The following is a 9,235-nucleotide window of genomic DNA, read 5'->3' on the forward strand; positions in this document are numbered from 1 at the left end:
TTAGACAAACCCACGCAGGCCATGCTGTGAGAGCCGAGAGGGGGAGATGCTTGCCAATTACTAGTAGATAGCTTGTGGAGTTATGGTAGACTCATACCGGCGTGCGGAATCCTTCGTCAGTTAAGTCATCGCTAATGCTTATGCGACAAGTCTGACGCCCGATTGAGCCCTAGCTCCACGGCCGAGACGGTGAAAACGATGGAGGATGGAGTCGAGAAAACAGATGGCAAGGCGATGTATTGTGTCAATGTCATGTATTGGTCCAATCGATAAGTAAAGACATGCAGACCAGCACATCGAACCGATTGTAGTATGTGGCCTGTGGGCTATCAATTTTGGGCTTGGGCTATTGAAAACTAGATACACAGAGGTCAGGCCTACGCGTTTTCTAATGGCCAGATACTAATTAGCAATAGGCTTCTTCTCAAAAAAGAATTAGCAATAGACGTACAACTAGCCAACATATCCTCGTGTGAATTCAACGCTAGTCTCCGTTGAGTTTTCTTGAAGGGGGCCGATCGATAGGGGGAGCTGGCTCCCGCTCGCGCCCTGTGGCTCCGCCACTGTGTGCTTGTACTGCTTAATTTATTAGCTTGCTGATTCCTAATGATTTGATTAAATCTTGATTCTTAACTGAGAGAAATACTTCGATTTTATGCTACATCATCCTTCCTTTTTAGGAAAATCCAACAACTCCTACGGGAATAGCAAAAAATTTCTGACACTGTTGTCAGGGAATCATCTTCTACCAAATTAGGTGCCTTCATACAAACTCCTTATTTTACTTGTTTTATTTCTTGCCTAGTTATGTTATCTTTATCGTACTCACTAAACAGAAACTAAAAATTAGAGACAAACTCCATCATTTTATCCTTAGTGGCAACAATATAAATGCGTGTCCTGTCCCCATTCTTTCATTGGGACACAGGACGCCGCGAGATTGGAACCCACTACAATGGCCACTCCCTGTGAAGAACTACCCATCAAACTTGGCCAAAGAAGAGAAAAGATCGAAGAGCATACAAATGTATTCAATTATACAACAAAGAAACTTCAAAAGATTCAATTGGTTCCAATGACAATCTGGTCATGAAGAAATAGTTCATCATAACTCAACAAACACACCATCGATTACATGAGATGGATACCAATCATGTGAGGAAGCTCATGAGAACTTTGTATTAAAGACAAGAAAGAGAGAATGTCATCTAGCTACTGCTATGGACCCGAAGATCCTAAGGAAACTACTTACACATGATCATGGAGACAGAAAAATTGATGAAGAAGCCTCTAGCAATGGATTCCCCCTCCGGCGGGGTACCGAAACAGGTCTCCAGATTGGATATCCTCAAAAACTTGCGGCAGCGAAGAAAATCGGAAAAAAATGGCATTGAGGGTTTTGCGAAATAAGGGATTTATAGGTGGAAGAATGGAGCTAAGGCGGTGCATAGGGGCCCATGCAGCCTAGGTGCGTGGGTCAGCCCCTGGTTGTGCCTCCTACCTGTGTGGAGGCCCTGTGAGTCCTCTCGTTTGGCTCTAGTATTTTCTGGACTCTACTCGTGGAGAAAAAAAATTGTATTAAATCCCCGTAATATTTTGACCCCTGTAGATATTGATTTCTAAGAAACCAAAAACATGCAAAAAAACAACAACTGAAGCTGGCTAAATTAGTAGGTTAGTCTAGAAAAATAATATAAATTGTTATAAAAAGTATATAAAAATGATAACATAATAGCATTTAACAATAAAAAAATTATATATATGTTTGAGACATATGAAGCAACCAGAAGAAACAAATGCAGAGCAAGAGCCAGTTGAAGAACACTTTGTAGAGGATAATGTTGAAGACGAGCTTGCTGGTGAGGAGGAGCATGCTGAAAAGGTATTCGATTATGCTGATGAGGTCGCAGAGGAGCATGATGTAGAAGTTTCTGATGTTAGAGGAAATGGCAGTGAAACGGGCTCTTATTATGCCGATGAGAGTGCAGACACTGATTATGATGTCAGTGATTTAGACCAAAGAGGACACAATTGAAGAGCATGTTGATGTGAATGTTAGATCAAAGACAGAGCCTTTACAAGATTTTGATGAAGTGGAACTAATACTACCAGATTCTGATGATGAAGCACTAAAAAGGCATATCTTCAAAGGGTTTAGGAACGAAGAATTTCATGATCCACAATTTAAGACTGAGCAAGTCCTCCGGCCGGTCCCCAGAGCTGTTTAGGCAAGCAGTTAAAGATTTCATATTTTATATCCGTTTGGTGGTACATTTTGGATTAGTAAAAACGTCATTTATCAAACAAAAAAAAAAAACAGTGGAGAAGACACGGATCATGGGCTGTCGGACTGCCCTCCCTTGCACACATCCAGATTCCAGGCATCCTCGTCCTGCATACGGTGTATAAGCCCACGATTAAACTTGTTCTTCTCCGATACTGCGTGTCTCGGGCTTGCAATCACGTCCACGGCAGAGGCTGCCAAGATCAAACACAAACTGAACCCTCCAAAAATGAACGGCTTTTAGCGAGTCGTTGGGCGACCCGAGGGACTAAGGTAGCAATAATACTCACTCATGAGGGATCCGGTTGATGATGATGCCGCAGCACATGCGCTGGTTCCCCCTAGCGGCTGCATGGTTTTGATCAAACAACCGTTCAACGGACGCGCTAATCCTTTTTGCAGCGCCTAAATAGCGTTTTAGCACGCGCAGAAGGATGGTAATTGGTGCTGTAAAATTTAGCGCGTCGTTATAGCGTTTCATCAGGCACTGTCAAACCTAGCGCGCGCGACCAGTCGACGCTTGGAATTTTTTTTGAAACAATACATACAAAAAAAAAATGAAACAACACATAGTTCAAATTCATAGATATGTCGGCTCAGTCTTTCGAAGGAGCTCATAGGGGTAGGGTGTGCGTGTCTGCGTTCATAGGGGTGAGTATATGCGCATATGTATGAGCGCTTGCGTCTGTACTGTGTTATCGGAGTTGTGCCTACCTCGCCGGACCCGGCCATGCCGGATATGCAACCAGCCATGCCCGGACTACACCCCGCGGCGCAAATTTGCTAGAACCGGCGGACGTCGAGGTTACAACCATGGTGATTTTTTGCTACAACCGACGAGCCTCGGTGCTACAACCTCTCGGCGCAAATTAGCTGGAACCGGCGGATGTTGAGGTTACAACCATGGTGATTTTGTGCGACAACCGACGAGCCTAGGTGCTACTCCCTCCGTAAACTAATATAAGAGCGTTTAGATCACTACTTTAGTGATCTAAACGCTCTTATATTAGTTTACGGAGGGAGTACATGATAACCCACAAGTGTAGGGGATCGCAACAATTTTCGAGAGTAGAGTATTCACCAAAATTTATTGATTCGACTCAAGGGAAGCCAAAGAATATTCACGAGTATTAGCAGTTGAGTTATCAATTCCTCAACTCAATCACACCTGAAAGACTTAATATCTGCAACAAAGTATTTAATACCAAATTAGTATGAAAGTAACGGTAACGATGACAAAAGTAACAGTAGCAATTTGTAGTGATTGTAACAACAGTAGCAACGAAAGTAACCTAGCAAAGATAAATATGTGAAAAGCTCATGGGCATTGGATCAACAATGATAATTGTGTTGGATAATATTCATCACGTAGCAGTCATAACCTAGGGTAACACAGAACTAGCTCTAATTCATCAATGTCGTAAAACGAGATAAATCTTTCTCTCTAATTTTTTCTCTGCGAATAGGTACTTATAGAGTTGGAATTAGGGTCGGAGGTGGTCCAGGGGGCCCACAAGCCTGGGAGGCGCACCCTGGGGGTATGCGCGCCCCCAGGGCTTGTGGCCTCTGGGTGGCCCTCCCTCTGGTAAGTTCTTGCGCTATTTATTTTTATATATTCCACAAAAATTCTCTGTAAATTTTCACGTCAATCCGAGAACTTTGATTTCTGCACAAAAATAACACCATGACAATTCTGCTGAAAACAACGCCAGTCCAGGTTAATTCCATTGAAATAATACAAATTAGAGTTCAAAATAAGGGCAAACGAGTTTGGAAAATTAGATACGATGGAGACGTATCACTACAACCTGTATCGGTTTTTGCTACAAAAAGACACGTCGACATGGCGAGACGATAGACGACAATTTTTTGCTACCACCGTTGTTGGTTTTTCTACTACCGGTAACGGATTTTAGTGCATCGGTGACGGAGCACGACACAGCCGCCAGCATAGCATGCTGCAACCAGGCAAGGGGAGCTGCAACGGCGGTCCGGTGGAGCTGCAAGGTGACCCCCTACGGCTGGGATGTTGCAATCGTTTATCTGGCGAGCTAGAACCGCGTTGCGGTGGAGCTACAAGGGGCGACCTCTTGATTTTTGGGATGATGCAACCGTGGACCGGCGGAGCGAGATTGATGCTGGAATCAGTCCGACGGAGCACTGGCGACGCTGCTTCCCGGAGTTGCGGCGGTAACCACCCGACAGTGCTGGAACTGCCCATCAAGGAAGCTGGAAACGCCCGACGAGGAAGCTGCGACCACTCGACAGCGACGGGAGCGCGGGCGACCCAAGGACAAGCGTGGAGTCATGGCTGGTCGGCGATTGCTGGGGGAGGAAGCAAGAGGGCCGGGGGAACTATCGCGGGGAAGGGGGAGGGGGCGGGGTGAGGATGGAATCGTGTTGTCTGGGATGCGCGCATCGTGCGGCTGGGGCGACCGTTCGAAAATTCCAGCCGGCGCAGAGTACTGCCCTTAGTAAAAGATTTTTTTTCAAAACTATGTTATTTTTTGTAGCAATTTCGGAAACTATAGCGTAGAATGAAAAAAAAACCAAAACTAATAGCCCGTCAGCCAATCTTTGGCCGAAGTAGTACTTTTCGGCCACAACTAGGCCGAAATAGTACTTTTCGGCCATAGCTAGGCCGAAGTAGTACTTTTCGGCCACACTTAGGCCGAAGTAGTACTTTTCGGCCACACTTAGGCCGAAGTAGTACTTTTCGGCCACACTTAGACCGAAATAGACTTTTTGGTCAAGTCTAGGCCGAAAAGTCACTTTTTGGTCAACCCTAGGCCGAAGTTGCATGGCTCATGCTGAATTGTATTTTGTCACCACCCGTTTCCCGCCAACCCCTTCCCGTCATATGTTTCCGCCACCCGTTTCTCGCCAACCCCTCCCCGCCAATCCCTTCCCACCTTATTTTCCCGCCAATCCGTTCCCGCCTTATTTTCCCGCCAATCCCTTCCCGCCTTATTTGCCCGCCAATCCCTTCCCGCCAACCCTTTCCCGCCATACCGCAGTTATTCTTTCCCGCCATTTTCTCCTCTGTATCTATAAAACCCCCTTCAGGCGGAGGTGGATAAGCATTCCAGTGTAGTGTAGTCGAGATGTCCCATTATCCATTTGATCGTAGTTTTCACCCTAAGATGAGCAGCACTCTGCTGAGTCTAGCTACCGATTTCAGGATGGACAATAGGATAGTTCCATGGGACGAACTCACCGGTAGTGACACCATAATGAATGAGTTGGCTCACCAACTACGTAGGTCTGGGTGGCCTGAAAGGACCTATGAGGAGGCACGTCAAGAACTTCTTAGGTTGCATGAAAGGTGGAAGAAGGTGGTGGAGCCGAAGAGTGAAACTTTCAGAAGGACTGCAGAAAAGCATCCATTTTTATGGACTGAGGAGAGCGAGGACGACGATGATATCTTCATGCCGCCGCTTCCGGGTTCTGCATCGTCGAAGGGCAAGAGTTCTGCATCGTCGAAAGGAAAGAGTTATGCATCCGCGAAGGGCAAGAGTTCTGTATCGACCAAGGGCAAGAGTTCTGCATCGACAAAAGGCAAGAAGTGCGCATCGTCGAAGGGCAAGAGGGCTGCATCAACAGAGGATGACGATGATGACTTCATGTAGTATGTAAGATGTATTCCAGTTGTACCGTTTCATTCAGATGTATTTGCATTATTAGTTTGTATTGTATTATTGTAGGGCATTATGTTCTATCTGAATTTCATTTTGTAGTATGTAAGATGTATTGCACAAGTTCAGCCGCACCATTTAATTCAGATGTACTTGTATCTTAATTATCGGTTGTAGTCTATTTGGAAATGTAACTAAAATAAGAATGCGAATTAATAGTAATATGTGTCTCGCATACATAAAACAATATATGTCTCCTGATCACATAGAAGCAAGTGCGATAGTAACACATACATGAAGCATATCTCATACATAAATACTGACACACAGCGGCGAATAGTCTGAAACTAACATAGATAATGAGTCATACATAGATAGATAAGCATATCACTGCGGGGGACGACGACGAGTCTGGGTCTTCCTCGGGCGAGGACCCGAAGGCGATAAGCGCTGAGGCGGTGGACGAGGCTCGCGATAACCACGACCATAGTTAACCTCGTCTGTCACGGTCTGTGTCTCCTGCATCGGTGGTGGTGGTGGAGTGTGAAACACTGTCTGCGAGAAGCCATAAATGTTTGTAGCTTGGTCATCATCCTCGCGGTCGCCCTCAAAGTACGAAGCACCACCACTAAGGATCGGTGACTGCTCTGAATGCATGAACGGTTGCGACTGGTTGCCGCCTGCGGTAAAGTAAAATTGATACAAATGCATGAACGAAGCACCACCAGTAAGCATCAGTGACTGCTGAGAATGCAAGAACGATTACTACACTGTTCAAAAGAATGTAGTGAGTAGTGTTACCTAGATTCATCTGCTGATGCCAGTAAGCGCTCCCTAGCTGTGAAGGAGGTGGCTCATGCCAGGAAGAGCTCCCTGGCTGTGAAGGAGGTGGCTCATGCCAGGAAGAGCTCCCTGGCTGTGAAGGAGGTGGCTCATGCCAGGAAGATCTCCTTGGCTGTGAAGGAGGTGGCTCATGCCAGGAAGATCTCCCTGGCTGTGAAGGAGGTGGCTCATGCCAGGAAGATCTCCCTGGCTGTGAAGGATGAGGTTCTGCACGGTGCACAGAGGGTCGTGGTTCTGAACGGTGCATAGAGGGTCGTGGTTCTGAATGTTGTACAGAGGGACGTGGCGGACGATGTGCTGGAGGAGGAAGTGCAACATCCGAAGTCCGTCTACACGTAACAACTGCGTAAATCCCGCGTAGCTTGTCATCAAGACGCCTCAACCATGAGACGCCCTCTCGCGGTGGGATAGTTTCTCCCCTCTGAAAGCGCCGCATTAAAGCGGAAACCTCCTCTCGCGCCTGTACTGTCAAGTCACCCTGTACACAAAGAATGAACCAATTATATGCTCGTTGTATGATAGACACCACGAATAGACAACCAAGCGAATATGTCCAGATTAACAAAAGACTTAACATATGAGAACCAAGGCATTTACCGCGTGGTGTCTGGTTCCCACAACAGAGGCAGTTGGGTACATATCGCTGGTGAGAGGGGCTTCGATCTGATCAGTAGCAGCTGATGGAACCAAGTAGATCCTCGTTGTATGCCGGTAACGCTGCAGATACAACCCAAACATTTCCCAGTTAAAGGGCCGAACCTCACCCCAGATATTTGTCGCAGCGGTAGTCCATTCGTCAACGTAAGGGGTAATGCTCTCAAGCCAATAAGTCATGGACTTGTTTCCTTCTAGGCGACTGTCCCTGAGATTGACATGCGCGATACATGATTAGGTATATTATGAATGCAGAGCTGCCAACTAAAATAGTATTAGTACTTACTTGTGCACGTGGTCTGGCAAGTGTGGAATATCTGGAATCGCAGGCTCTTGATATAGACCGAACTGTCTCATCACCCTATGAAGAGACATCCCCTCAACCGTCACGTCGAACACCAACTTGGCCTTGGTCATCCAAAAGTGCCGATCTCTAGTGCACAATCCAGAAATCCCAACTGGGTACCTCGATGATATAGCCTGAGGCGAGTATGGCTCCCAAATAACTTGATCCTCGTGCAAACTATCAAACTGCGCCATGAAGGACGGGTAGCATCCCCTAACCTGAGTATGCGCAAACTGTCTCTGTGCATGACAACAAATAAGCATTAGTAATACTATTGAATGGCAAGAAATAATTGAATTAATTGTTACTTAATATAAAAGTACCTCTCACCGTGTCCAAACAGATCCCATAGTAGGTAAGTCGCTGATAGCAGGCACATAAGTCCCAGCTAAGTCCTCCAAACCAAAAGGTTTATCAATGTAGACATAGGGTCGTCCAATAGGGAACCTCTCGTATGACCAAAGCTGCAACAATAATGGACATCCAACAAGACTAGATTTTCTAGACTTCAACAAGCAAGCTTTGCACAGGCCTCTGTACGTAGCCGCTAACACAGCAGAACCAAAACTCCTCTGTAGAATATCCGCAGGGCAACGTGCGTCAGCTATCTCTCGTGCAATACCGATGAGTCGTGCATCGACAGTGGTCACGTGGTTCTCCGTAAACATTGTCTTGCCGAATAGCCAAAGAATATATGCCTCTAGGGACCGGTCAATCTGAGCCTCCGACAACTGAACGTCGGGATGTCCTAACGAGACAATCTACATAGAAACGTAATAATTGTATGAACATCAGACAACTAAAAAACAACATTTGTGTAAGTGGCCGTGATGGTTACCTGAAACTGGCTCAACCATCTAAAAAGAGGTCCATGAGGATCGTTGTCTATAGCCCTAGCAGTCGGGACTGCAGCCAAAAAACGGGTCTGCATCGCTGCTTGCCACCCAGATTCTGCCTCTAAGGGACCTATGGCAGCACCGGCCAGAGGTAATCCCAACAAGTAAGACACATCATGTAAAGTAGGCGCCATCTCTCCCCAAGGAAAGTGAAACGTATGTGTTTCTGGTCTCCATCTATCTACTAAGCAGGTAAGGAGTGACTTGTCGTAAGAGAAACGTCTCACTTGCCTCTTGTGTAACTGCAATGGTTCACCTGCCTCATCTAAGTCCGGACCATCAATCCACTCATCCAATGTACCCTCAACCAGCCGTGCCAAGGGTAGAAGTCCAGCCCAACTTAACCTACAAAATAAAGAGATTGTTAGCGGTTATGAAAAGTATGTCAAACATAGTAAGTAATTATATGGTCTCCATTATATGCACACATACCTATCAACCCATGAATCGTGTATCAGCCAGTTAGTCTTTGGGGTACGAGTGACCAACACGTCTAAGTTGTTGCCCGCTTCCGTAAGAGCGCCCCGGTGCTTTCTATCGATGTTACCATTAAGCAACGGATACGAAGACATATCTG

Source organism: Triticum dicoccoides, chromosome 2B (assembly GCF_002162155.2).
Source record: "Triticum dicoccoides isolate Atlit2015 ecotype Zavitan chromosome 2B, WEW_v2.0, whole genome shotgun sequence".
NCBI classification, from domain to species: Eukaryota; Viridiplantae; Streptophyta; class Magnoliopsida; order Poales; family Poaceae; genus Triticum; species Triticum dicoccoides.